The sequence below is a fragment of the Hippopotamus amphibius genome, chromosome 16, assembly GCF_030028045.1.
Source record: "Hippopotamus amphibius kiboko isolate mHipAmp2 chromosome 16, mHipAmp2.hap2, whole genome shotgun sequence".
Taxonomy (NCBI): Eukaryota; Metazoa; Chordata; class Mammalia; order Artiodactyla; family Hippopotamidae; genus Hippopotamus; species Hippopotamus amphibius.
Window position 1 is genome coordinate 52,173,955 of NC_080201.1, and position 13,862 is coordinate 52,187,816.

The 13,862-nt window shown below is 47.7% G+C and overlaps 1 pseudogene; it reads right to left on the reverse strand.

The window, feature by feature from the left end:
- Positions 1 to 6,289: 6,289 nt before the first annotated feature.
- On the reverse strand, positions 6,290 to 13,127 carry LOC130838732 (cytochrome P450 2A13-like; annotated as a pseudogene).
- Positions 13,128 to 13,862: the final 735 nt, after the last annotated feature.

Sequence of the window (13,862 nt, forward strand, 5' to 3'; positions counted from 1 at the left end):
TCCCTGGTCTGGGAAGATCCCACATGGAACAACGAAGCCTGTGCACCACAACTACAGAGCCTGCACTCTATAGCCCACAAGCCACAACTGTTGAGCTCATGTGCCACAACTACTGATGCCTACGTGCCTGGAGCCCATGCTCTGCAACAAGAGAAGCCACTGCAATGGGAAGCCCACACAGCACAATGAAGAGTAGCCCCCACTCTCCACAGCTAGAGAAAGCCCGCACACAGCAAGGAAGACCCAACACAGCCAATAAATAAAGAAATAAAGAAATAAATTGAAAAAAAGAGAAGAAAATGAGGAATATGTTTTTGAAATTGGAGGAGAAAGCATCCTTATTCTACAGTGGCAGCAAGCTTAGCTGAATTGGGTGTTACAGTTGTACGGAAAGCAGAACTTGTAAGCAGTGAACTTGGATATTTAGCTGAGGATATTTCCAAGCAAAGTGTTGAAGTTGTGATCTGGTTTCTTCTTACTGCTCTTAGTAAAATGAAAGCAGGTAGAGATAAATTGAGGAAAGAAATATTAAGCAAAAAGGAGCTGGGACTTGATAATTTCAAAAAAAATTAAAGAATAGGAAATTCATTAACTCATTTGGATAAATACCAAAAAACACAATTGCTGGGTCCTATGATGGACAATGTTTACCTTTGTAAGAAACTGTGACATTGTCCTCCAAAGTGGCTGTACCATTTTGCATTACTGCCAGCAATGAATGAGAGTTCCTCTTGCTCCACATCCTTGCCAGCACTTGGTCTTGTCAGTGTTTCGGATTTTAGCTCTTCAATAGTGTGTAGTGGATGTCTCAGTACTTTTAAAATTATTAATTCCCCGATGAAATACGATGTTAAGTATTTTTTCATATCCTTATTAGTTATGTGTACATCTTCTTTGGTGAGGGGTCTGCTCATATCTTTTGCCCTCTTTAAAATTGTTTTTTTCCCTTATTGTTGAGTTTTATGTCTTTTTTGTCTATGTTGGATTCAAGTCCTTTATCATTAAGTCCTTTGCAAATATTTTCTCCCAGTCTGTAGCCCGTATTTTCCATTTTCTTAACTGCCCTTTGCAGAACAAAAGTTTTGATTTTTCATGTAGTCCAACTTATCAATTGGATTTGTATGTTTGGTGCTGTATCTAAGAAGTCATGGTCAAACTCAAGGTCATCTAGATTTTCTATGTTATCTTCTAAAAGTTGTCTTCTTTTTCCTTCTACATTTAAATCTGTGATCCATTTTGAGTTAATTTTGTATCAGGGCTGTGTCTAGATTAATTTCTTTCTTTCTTTTTTTAATGTGGATATTCAGTTGTCCTGGCATCATTTGTTGAAAAGACTATCTTCTCTCCATTGAATTGCATTTGTTCCTTTGTCAACACTTATTTTTGAATGTTGATCCAGACTTCTATCCTGGGACTAAACCTCACTTGGTGTATTACTCTTTTTATATATTGATGGATTTGATTTGCTAATATTTTGTTAAGAATGTTTGTGTCTATATTCATGAGCAATATTGGTCTGCAACTTTCTTTTTTGTACTACCATTGTCTTGTTTTTGCATCAGGGAAATGTTGATCTCGAAAATAAGCTGAGAAATATTTCCTTATTTTCTGTTTTCTGGAAGAGATTGTGGAGGAGGATGCTAAGTAGCCAATATACACTGTGTTGGATATTACATGTCAAAACCTCATTTCCCCCCCGCTCCTGGCATTGTCAGAGAATGTAGGTATTACAAATAAATGGATTTTCCATATAACTGGAACTGATCTTTTCAACAGCAAACACGGGAAATTTTTTTTTAAAAATTGAGGTATAATTGACATACATTATATTAGTTTCAGAAGAATCCTGGTAGAGGAAAAAGGGATTCTTTCCTTCCTGCTTGCTGTTATTCCTGTCAATATTACCACAGCAACAGTTCTTCACTTCAGCAGAGAGGGCAGGAAAAGAATTCTAGGCAGAGGGAACAGTCAGTCAGTCAGTGCAAATGCCTGGAGACATAAATAATCTAGGCGCAGCAACAGAAGTTTGGTGAGCTTGGGGTATGGGATCTGTTTAGTGTCATGTGATGAGAAACAAGATTGGGAGAGGAGGACAGAGCCCAGATTAGAAAGGGTCTTGGAGACTAGCCCAGGGAGTTTGGATTTTCTCCTTTAAGCTTTTGTTCTTCAAACTGCAGGTCATGACCCATTACTAATTCACTAAAGCAGCTCGATAGGTTGCAACTAGCATTTAAAAAAATAATAAAACAAAAGAGAAGACAAAATATCAGAGTGCCTCTCATGAGGAGGAAAAGCACTGCTTCAGCTATAGAGATATCTGTGTGCACACATATGTACAGGTGTGCATGCCTCCCGGGAGCAGCAGCTACATGTGGAACATCATGGGTTTGAAACAGAGGTGATGTGACATCTAAATTCCCATCCCTCTGCCTTCGTTCTCCAAAACATATCTTCTGAGAGTCACCTTCTTCCAGAGTTCCTCTGGGGGCAGGGGTTGCATCTGAATCATCTCTGGAACCTCAAGAGAGGCACACTGGAATCCATTTAGTCTTGAATCAATTCTGCCTTTGTCATGTCCTAACTGTGTGACTGTAGGCAGATGCTTTAACCTTCCTCTGAGTCCCTGTGCTCATTTGTAGCACAGGACCATCATAGACTTACCTTGCAGAAAGTCTATGTGGTTGAATAAATGCGTGCACAAGTTGTGTTACGGATTGAACTGTGTCAAGAAGGGATGTTAAAGTCTGAATTCCCAGTACCTAGAATTGGACCTTATTTGGAAAAAGAATCACTGAAGATATAATTAGTTGAGATGAAGTCATCCTGGAGTATGACTGGTATCCTTATAAAAAGGTGGCCAATAAAAAAGAACAAAATTATGTCATTTGTAGCAACGTGGGTGGACCTGGAGATGATCATACTAAGTGAAGTCAAACAGAGAAAGACAAATATCATATGATATCGCTTATATGTGGAATCTTAAAAAAATGGTACGAATGAACTTATTTACAAAACAGAAACAGAGTCACAGATGTAGAAAACAAACTTATGGTTACCAGGGGGGAAAGGAGGGGAGGAATAATTTGGGAGATCGGGATCGACATATACACACTAGTATATGTAAAATAGATAACTAATAAGCACCTACTGTATAGCACAGGGAACTCTACTCAATACCTTGTAATGGCCTATTTGGGAAAAGCATCTAAAAAGAGTGGATATATGTATATATATAACTGATTCACTTTGCTGTACACCTGAAACGAACAGAACATTGCAAATCAACCATACTCCAATACAAATTAAAAAAAAAAAAGATGGCCACGTGAAGAGAGACAAACACAGGGATGACAGCACGTGATGACAAAGGCAGAGTGACACAGCTGCAAGCCAAGCAACTCCAAAGACCAAAAGATGCGAACCACCAGAAGCTAGGAAGAAGCAAGGAAGGATTCCCCTACCGGTTTCAGAGGGAACATGGCCGCACTGACACCTTGATTTTGGATCTAACTTGCAGAGCTGTGAGATAATACAATTCTGCTGGTGTAAGCCACCCAGCTTGTGGCACTTTGGTATGGCAGCCCTAGGAGATTCATACAAGGGGCTCGGCACAGAGCCTGGCACATAGCAGGCACTCAGCACGTGCTACTTGTGGTTATTGTTATGGCAGGAACAGGTGTCTAGGGATTCTTGGTTTGGAAGAAGATGGTGGTGAAAAACAAGATACTCAGAAACATCACCACTCTCATCCTCCCATCCCTGCAGCCATTTAAAGTTCAACACTAGGCTATGTTTCAATCTTCAAATAATCCCTGTGAGGAAGGAGGCAGATGGGAAAGAGAAGCCAGAGAGAGGCTCTTCAGGAAAGCCCAAGGAGTGAGCCGCAAAGCCTGGACCAGAATCCGTGGCTCCTGTTCACACCTCTGCCCCAGTACTGTCTCTTTGCTGGGTTGGGTCTTTGGCGCTTCCAGGGCAACAAAGCTGAGAGTGTCCTCTCTGGACAGGTAGGATTGAGGCAGTGGTGGCTAGAGTGTGACTACTCTTGGCACCTTCAGTAAATACCAGCTTTTCCCTTTCCAGGTGTAAGTTTGAGGATTCTGTAGATTAACTTGTTATCTCTTCCCTCTCGTCTCCCTTCTTGCTGGGCAAAGACCTACTCACCACTATCGTCCCCTGGAGATGTGTCTCATAGGACCCAGCTAGCTTCAGGCCCTCCTTTCCTCTGTTGATTCGTTTTCAGAAGGAACTTTCAGGTTGGAGAACTGATGTTTGCCAGCAGCGGGGCTGGGGATGCAGTTTCCAAGGATGTGGGCAGAGGAAACTCTTGCTAAAATTCTGAGCATCAAGAGTTCCAAGCAGGACTTCCCTGGTGGCACAGTGGTTAGGAATCTGTCTGCCTATGCAGGGGACATGGGTTCGATACCTGGTCCAGAATGATACCACATACCACGGAGCAACTGTGCCTCTGCACCACAACTACTGAGCCTGCACTCTTGAGCCCCTGAACCACAACTAACGAGCCTGTGTGATTCAACTACTGAGGCCACTTGCCTAGAGCCTGTGCTCCACAACAAGAGAAGCCCGAACAAAGTAATGAAGAGTAGCCCCTGCTCGGTGCAACTCTACAATGCCGGCAGGCAGCAACGAAGACCCAATGCAACAAAATAGAAAATAAACAAACAAAATAAAGCTAAATTCATGGTCAACAAAATACATTTTAAAAAAAGACCATTAAAAAAAAAAAAAAAAAGAGTTCCAAACATCAGTAATTCAAAAGTTCCGAGTCTAAAGTTCTGGGAATCTGAGATTCCAAGATTATGAATTGTGGACTAAGCAGTTCCAAGATTCGACAGTTTACTTTTGCCACAAATCTAGATTCCCCCAGGTGAGGTTTCTAGACGCCTCTTAAAGTGACATGCACATGGATGGATAAGGTTTGCTTCTGACTCTGGATTGTTAAATAGTGTGATTGTATAATAAAGAGTGTCACCCTGTGGATCCTCATCTCCTCCAATGAGTAGGAAGCAGCCAATCCATGGAACCCAAGTTGCCAAACACAGAACATGGAAGTTGAGAAATATGAGAATCATAGGCTGTTATGAAACGTGATGGGTTCAAAGGACCAGATGTCCTCTCCCCGATCTCACTCACTGGTGCTTCAAGTGTGGCACGTTTTGTGGAGGCGTGATCTGTGTAGCATTTAGATCTAAGGTTAGATTAACTCTAGATCTAACACAAAGATTGAAAGCTGATGTGTATGAATGGTCAGATAGTGCCGTGCTGAAGGATGCCACTTCTAAGGGGACATACACTAACATATCTGGGAGGAAGCAGGGAATTCAGAAACTCTGCACAGATCCCAGATCCATCAGAGAGGGCCCCACCTTCAGAAACTCACAGGAAATATGACTTCCTGCATCCACTCAGGAGAACATGCAATCACATGCTTGCATGTCTGCATGCACACATGCGCACACACACACACACGCACACACACAGACGTGGCTGGGCTGCTCCAGGTATCTTCTCTGAAAGTGTTTCCCTCTCCCACCCATTTCATGCAGAAGTCTGACTGCTGTCCCCAGATGTGACTCTGATTGGACACAGGAGCCTTACCTGTTGGTGGGCACGAAATATGCCCTGGCATCTAAGGTGTGTGCGAGTGGGCAAGAGTGTGGGCAAGTGTGTAGTGAAGCCAGGGCAGCCGCCTGTCAGGGCTCTGGAAACATCCCCTGGACAGAGCTGTTCAGGTTGTGCAATAATATAAGTTGTGTCTTTTTCATTTGAGGAAGAGATGCTTTTAAAGAATCTCCCCAAAGGACTGTGGGCTAAGTATAGCCATCCCTGCACGGAACTGTGTTCATGTACTTGCTGAGTACTTACTTGTGTGCTGTGGGACCTCAGATAGACACTTACACTTTCAGGACCTCATCTTTGTTACCTGTAAAATGGGCATGAATACTGTTCCCCATGACGTAGGTTTGTAAGTATGAAGGGAGGTGAGTGTATGACACTTTTAACCTAGAGCTGACACAGGGTACTTGCTCCGTAAATAATATCTGTTATTGTTCTATTCAAAGTATAGTATAAGGTTTCTATTCCTCTCATCCCACCTCTAGCAAGGGGAAGAGAGTCTGTTCTGTTTCTTCTTCCTCTCCTATCCACTTTGCCCCTTCCTTTCTCCCTGTCCACCATCCCCCATCCTTACCTTGCCCCTCCCCTAACCCTGCCCAGGCCCCTCCCTCCCCATTTGCCCCACCCACCAGCCCCGCCCTGGCACAGCCCTGGCTCAGCGGGGCAGGAAGCTCATGGTGTAGTTTGGTGGGATGGTGGCAAAGCCCACGTGTTTGGGGGACACGTCGATGTCCTGAGGTGACTGTGTGGACTTGAGGTGGAAGTTCTGCAGGATGGTGGTGAGGAAGAGAAAGAGCTCCATTCTAGCCAGGCCTTCTCCGAAACAGTACCGCTTTCCTGAAGGAACAGGATGGGAGGCATGGGAGGTGAGGCTTGTTCTAATTGCTGCCCCGACGCCACTACCTACAGACCCCCAGTTGCATTATTATAGGGAGGGAAGACTGGAATATCAAGGCCTGAAAGACTTTCAGAGAAGTTGCGACTCCTCTCTGAGCATGTTTTCTGAGGACATGGGGTGGGGGGAGCCAAAACAGGCTGTAGGATGGGAACTTTAGGTCACCCTTCCCCCCAGATAGATTCTCCAATATGGCTGCTGTGCTGTCATCGGCTTTCTAGGAATCTGAAGAATATAAGTGACCTTGGACAAATCTCTGACTCACTCTTGGGCGTTGATTCCCCCATCTCTGAAATGGGCACATTCATCCCTTTTCTTTTGCCTGGTAGTTATGGGGGTTACAGCTGGTTGTCTCCAGTGTATATGGTAACAGGGACTTCCCAGTTGGAGAAAGATACTAGGTTACACCTGAGAGATGAAGGAAGTCCCTGTTGGTGTTGGCTTTGGCAGTGTCTCTTACCGATGGAGAAGGGCACAAAAGCATCACTCTTCTTAAACTGCCCCTGCTCATCCAGGAAGTGCTGGGGGTTGAAATCTCGGGGGTTGGAGAAGAACTTGGGGTCTCTCAGCACAGAGCCCAGCGTAGGGAACACTTCGGTGCCCTGGTTGGGAGGAGGCAGGGGACTTTGATAAGGTGGGGTGTGGGATGGGTGTGCTGAAAGCACATAGGTGTGGAGGGGGAATTTGGGTGTCCTAGGGGAAGGGAAGTGGGAGGCATGGGTGTTGGGGTCCTCCGAGGGAGGTATTTTGGGGGAGATGAGATTCATGTATCTGAGACAGGAAGATTGGCAGACATGGGGTTCATGTCCCGTGAGCAGGGAAGTGTGAGGAACATGGTCTCAGTGTCTCCTGGGGCAGAAGGTTACAGGGACATGCGGTTCATGTCTCCCAAGGCAGGAGGTAGCGGAGATGAGGTGGTCATGTTGCCTGAGGCAGGAATTTTGGGGGACATAGGGTTCATATTCCCTGAGGCAAGAGGTCTGGAGAGATCTGGAATTCAGGAGTCTCTAAGTGGAAGGTGAAGGGGCTCAGTAGTTGGGTAAGTCTTTTAGGGAGTTGGATAGGGGCTGGGAAGTTTCTAAGGGGAACGGGGTGCAGGGTCACAGGGAGCAGATTGGGGATCCCCGTAGGCTGGGTGGGGCAGCACCTTGGGCAGGAAGAAGTCTCAAAACTTGGTATCCTTGGTGACTCTGCGGGCCACGCCCATGGGAATCACATCACCATATCTCTGGATCTCATGTATCACGGCCTCTGTGTAGGGCATCTTGGCTCGGTCCTTGAACTTGGGCTGCCGATTCTTGCCAATAACGCGATCAATCTCCTCATGGATTTTGGCTGAGGGAGGAGGGAAAGGTGTTTAGCTCCTGCGAGGACTCAGGGCAAGGGTGATTGTCCAAATATGTACAACATGCATGACACCCACGTGTGACGTGGAGGTAGACCATTCAGGCCATAGGCACTGTTGGTGCAGGGTCTGGTTCACCTGGTCCTGCCAACATCATAGGGGAGGTGCAAGGGAAGAGGCTTAGGGATGGTCTGGAGGAGCAGATGGTGGGCGTGTGGTCAGTTCAGCCAAGGAACTATACACCAATCAGTTCAGGTATTTTCGGTATTGTAACAGCTAGTGAAACTGGGCTCATGACTCTCAGCCGAATATCACCTTGTCTCTGGATAGCAGGACGTGTCTGAGGGTCTAGGGACCTGGGAGCGCTGGGACCATGGCAGCGGGCTCATAGAAATTCTGGGTGTCTGTGGCTCTCCCCCGCCCCCCCAGTCTTACCCTCCACATCTGGGTGCTTCATGAGCAGCAGGAAGCCCCACCGCAGGGTCGTGCTGACGGTCTCGGTGCCCGCAATGAAGAGGTTCAGTGTGGTCTGCAGCAGGTTCTTCAAGTGGAACTCAGTGTTGGGATTCTTCTTCTCCTGCGTGGAGAGAGGGCTTCAGGCTTAGGCTGAAGGGGTTTTCCCTTGGATCTGCCTCTTTTAGATCCATACCAAAGGTTGGAAGAGGGACTCTATTTCTTTGCCTTTTCTTCTTTTCTTTTTCTTTTCCTCTCTCTTTCTTACCCTCCACCGGCACAGTATGCAGAACGTCCTGGACCAGGGATGGAAGCCAAGCTGCCTGCAGGGGGAGCATGGAGTCAAAATCACTGGACCACCTGGCATGTCCAAGGGACTCTCTTTCCTTCAGGCTGTCTCTGGGCCTGCAGCCTTTGCCCAGGATGCAGGCTTTGCCCCAAAGTGCCCTCCTCACACTCTTTGCCAGCTGACGACCTGGCCTTTAATGATCAGCTTAGTTGTCATTTTTTCATGGTAGGAATGTTTAGAAACAGAGGGATACAGAGAGGCAGTGGCAGTGAGTGAGAAAGAGGGACAGAGATGGCATGACAGAATGAATCAGAGAGAGTTAGAGAGATACTTCATGAGACACAGATGTAGAATTTTCAGCAACAGCATCATATTCCTTCACTAAACATCTTGAAGCTTACCATGGAGAAATCCCTCCCTGGGTCTTTTCACCTTGAACCTCAGACCCCATACAGCCCCATCTGCTTTCATCATAGAAGGGAGACTGCCACCCAGATGGGGGTGGGGACCCTCCACTGTGGCATAGTAAAGTCAGGTCATCTGTCCATACAGGTGTATCTGATACCAGGGAATGAAAGGTAAGAGTGCATGGTGGTGAAAAGCACCAGCCTTAGAATGAGAGAGCAGGGTTTGAGCTAGGGTCCTCTCTTCCTCGCTGTGTGACCTCAGACAGGGTACGTATACTCCTGGGCTCAAGTTTCCTATGTGTTAAATTTGGGGTCATGATAGAGAGCCTAGTCCAATTGCTGTCTTGGGTGCTGAATAGGTGGATACCGTAAAGCACTTAAAGTAGTGCCTGGCACATGGCAGTGTTGTAGAAATGCTTGCTCTTATGAGTCATACTCACAAGTCCTGCCCATGGGCAAATGGGCTCAACAGATGGACAAGTGATGGTTAATTATAATTGGGATTGTGAGGATGATTAGGATGGGGGATGATTTCAAGGGGCCTCTGTTCTCCCCCACCCCAGCCTGCTTTCCGTCTGCCTGGCTGGGACCTCTGCATACTGGCTGTCGGGGTGTACCTCCTGCATGCGGATGAGGAAGGAGTCGATGAAGTCCCTTGGGGAGTTGGGATCCAGCGTGCGTTGGTTCTGTGCCACCTTCTTGGCTACGAAGTCCTCGAGGCCCTGAAGCTCTTTAAATGCCTGTTGCTGTGGCCCTGGCAGGTGTTTCATCACTGAGTAGAACATGTCATAGAGCTGAAGGTGGGGAGAGAAAGAAGGGAAGGGCAGGAGTGGTGTCAGTGCTCAGGACCCGATGGGAGTGGGAACTGTCTCAAGGCAAGGAAGCCACTGGGTTAAAGGCACCTGCCCAACTGTTTAGGTATTGCAATAGGACTGGATTGGATTAGATATCTAAATTTTCATATGAGTTAAGTGTGAGGGTCCCTGTCCAAGAATTAAAGTGAGATGGTCTGAAACACATATGCAGGTAACTGATACACAGGTGATGCTGGATTGGAGCACACACCTGGTGTTCATATATTCAGGTGCTGTGGGTTTGGGAGATATCTGTTCAGGTGTTTAGCTATTTAGTTGGGACTGGTGTGGAGAGGTCACCTGTGTAGGTGTTTGGTATTGTTGTGATCTCAGTTAGACACAGCTGTCCAGATATTTAGGGAATGTGAATTGGGGGCTTCTGTGGCGGTGTTAAGGTGTTAAAATGGCACTGGTGTGTAGGTGTGTAAATGGAGAGATACCCATTTAGGTGTTCTGATATTCAAATGGGCCAATAGAGAGCACTACTGTAGGTGTTTGAATGAGCTGGATTTGAGGACACTTAATTGGGTGTTTGGGGAACAATCTATCCAGGCATTTACCTGTTCAGTTGTTTTTTTGGGAGGGGAACCTGTGTATATGTTTAGATATTTAAGTTATCTGGGTAAGCAGCACTGTCTAGATATTCCCATTGGCTTGTTTGGGACACTTGTGTAGATAATCTATGATTTTGATGGGTTTAATTTTGCAGTACTAGGTGTTCAGGTAGTTAGGAAGTAGGCTTATGTGATCACTTGTCCAGCTGTTAAGAAATTCAGATGGAAAAATGGAATGTCTTAAGGGGGAGCATCTGTAAGGTATTAAAGTAGGTTGGGGTGAGGACTCCTCCCTGGTGAGAAAGCTGGGTTGAGGACATGTATCTTGCCTGCGGTGTCTATTGTTTTTCTTTTCTTTTCTTTTCTTTTCTTTTTTTTTTTTCTTTCTTTTCTTTTCTTTTCTTTTCTTTTGGTGGTGGGAGCATCTTTCGAGATATCCAGGCATCCTAGGAGACTGAGTATTGGGCACCTCTCTGAAGTTCTGGTGCAAGTGTTCAGCTGTCTGAGAGTGGGGTTGGTTTTGAGGGGACTCTGTCTGGAGGAGGCTGGGAGTTTGGGGCACGTGTCTCCTGTGGGGGAGCAGTTGGCAGGCTGAGGTAGGGCAATGGTGGAGCTAGGCTGGGACAGGGTTACCTGCCCGGTAGACGTAGCTGTGAACTGGAAGCTTCCCAGCATCATCTGCAGCAGTGACAGGAACTCTTTGTCCTCGTAGTCAAAGCGGTCCCCGAAGACGATGGAGCTGATGACATTGGGGACGGTTGGATTCAGGATGAATGTGGTATCAATGAAGGCTCCTGGGGGTGGGATGGGGTTGCAGAGACAGGCGTTTGGGGAGACTCAGTCAGGCGGTGTGATGCCAGTCTGCGAATTTGAGGAGGGCTCGGAAATGCTGATTCAAACTTCTAACCTCAGACCCGTGAGCTGGGAGTCCGGAGGCCTTCGCTCAACGTAGCCACCTTCCCAGGCCAAAATGTATGTGTCCGTGTCAGGTGTTTTCCTGCTCCCTTTTGCACACTCTAGGGTCCCCCACTCACCGTGCATGCCCCGGAAGGCCTGGATGAGGAAGGCCGCCTCCTCCTGGATTCACTCCTTGATGCCGTGCTCGGCCAAGCTGTAGTCCTGCAGCGTGGTGATCCAGAAGCACCCAAGCTGCTTGGCAAGCTTCCCGTTGCTGCACACCGTGCCTGAGGAGGGAGGATAGGGGTGAGGGGAGGGCAGAGAGGGGCAGGAAGGCCCAGCCCAGCTCTGAGTTCCGGAGGGGAGTGGGAGGTGGGCAGGTAAACAGCAAGTGGGAAATCATTAGGGGAGGGGAGAGGAAGGAGGAACTGAGGGGGAGAGGAAGGAAGGAAGGGAGGGAGAGAGCTGGGGAGAAAGAGAGAGACGGAGACATTAGAGAGAGACATACAACTGAGAGATACGCAGACAAAGATAGAGAACGAATTGGAAGAACAGGATGAGAAGGAGAGAGGCAAGAGAGATAACCGAGAAAAGAGAGATGCAGAGACACTCATAGGATGAGAAAGAGATAGAGCAGGGAAGGAGGGGAAGTGAGATATGTGGAGATCTAGGAGGTGGACATAACAACTTTGAAGTATTCTAAGACTGAGCTGGAGAAGGGGGAAGAATAGGGAGAAGGAAACAGAGAGGGCCTGGGAGGAGGGGAGACTGTTGCCAGGAGATGGAGGCATGGGGATTCTGAAGCAGAAATAATGTGAGCTTCTGAGACTAAGAAAAGAGAGGGAGGGAAGGAGAGAGAAACCTGGGGAAGCACAGAAGCTGAAAAGGAGAAAAAGACAAAGAGGCATATGGAGACAGAGGCCCGGGGTTCCAAAGCAGACATTCCAAGAGCTTCTGGGAGATACAGAGAAGGAAGGGACATCTAGTGAAGAGAATAGGGAGATGGGGCAGAGGGAGGCAGGGAGAACTGGAGTTGCAGGAACAGAGGGGGTGGCAACAACAAACAGGAATGGGACAGAGAACACCAGGGGAAGTCAGGAGAAGAAGGCTGGGGACACTGAAGCCATCAGGTCTGCCTGACCACATCCCCTTGCACCCCCACTCCACAGACCCTCTCACCATAGCCTTTGAGGATCCAGTCAAAGGTAGCCTGCTCTCCTCGCCCACTGAGTTCCTCAGCCTGGTCCACCAGGGCCTCCTTCACAGCGTCATATCCACACAGCATCACTATGCGCCAGGGCCCCAGGTGGACGTGAACACAGGGCTATAGCACTCGCGCATCTGATGAGGTGAGTGGGAGTGGTTAGAGGCAGCAGCCCCTACCCTGAACTGGCCCTGTTCCCAGACCTCACATACTGGGATGCATTTCCCTATATGTTCTGACAGTCAAGGAGCTGGATATCCCAGGATGTGGTCTTTCCTGGCTAGGACCCTCATACTGATTCTTCAAAACTCCCCTTTCCATTCCTAAGACTCTGGTCCAACATTGTCACTCCCCAGCCACACTGGGCAGGCTGCCACCCGCATCCCTTTCCACCCATCTCCCTGCCTTGGGACACCTTCATGAGGGAGTTGCAAATCTGCTCGGTGTTCAGCTGCAGGTAGTTCCCGATGGAGGGCAAAGGGGTGGGTCTGGGAGGCAGTTTCCCCTGGAGCTTCCTCTGCTGCCAGACAGACATCAAGACCATTGCAGTCAGGCAGGCCAGCAAAGCCACAAGAAGCAGCCCTGAGGCCAGCATGGTGGCACTGGGAGTGACGGTCAGCTGGTGATATCTGGGATGGTTTGCTTTTATACTACCTGGGAGAGAAGGGCAGACTTTGGTCGTGATTACATAATTGTCTCATTTCACCTCCCAACTACACCCCCCGCTATGGTCCCTGCCTAGCTTGGGACACAGTGAGCAAGGAAGGGAGGGGGACCTCAAGGCAAATTACCAGGGAGTGGGCCCCAAATCGAAATTTGTTTTTCCCTCGGGAGGGACTACCCTACAGCTGCGGAGCTTGGGAGGGGCAGTAGATTAGTTACAGAATTGAAGATTTTGGAATAGTTGCTTGCGGGAGCCCCTGAGTTTGGATTTCAGATGTCAGAGTGAGAAGGGACCCCAAATTGGTGGATTTTGGGGTCTTGGGAATGAAGACTTCAAAGATCTGTACATAAGGTGTCAGAATGTGACAGGATGTGTGGCTGTGGATTTGGGGGTCTTTTTTTGAGGACGGATGTAGGTTGAAGAGTCTCATGGTGGGGGGAGATTCCAGGGAATGTATGTGAGGATCTTGAGGTGAGAAAGGACCACGGGCTGTGGATGTGGTGTTCCTCGAAGGAGATTTCACCTGGATCACAGAGTCAGCATCTGACCCCAGATGTTGACCTGCTTTTATTTTGGACACAATGCTGCCTCTTCATGCCTAGAATCCTCATTGGAACCTCCAGGTGAGATCAGGTGGGGGTCATAGAACTGACCATGTGTGCTTGG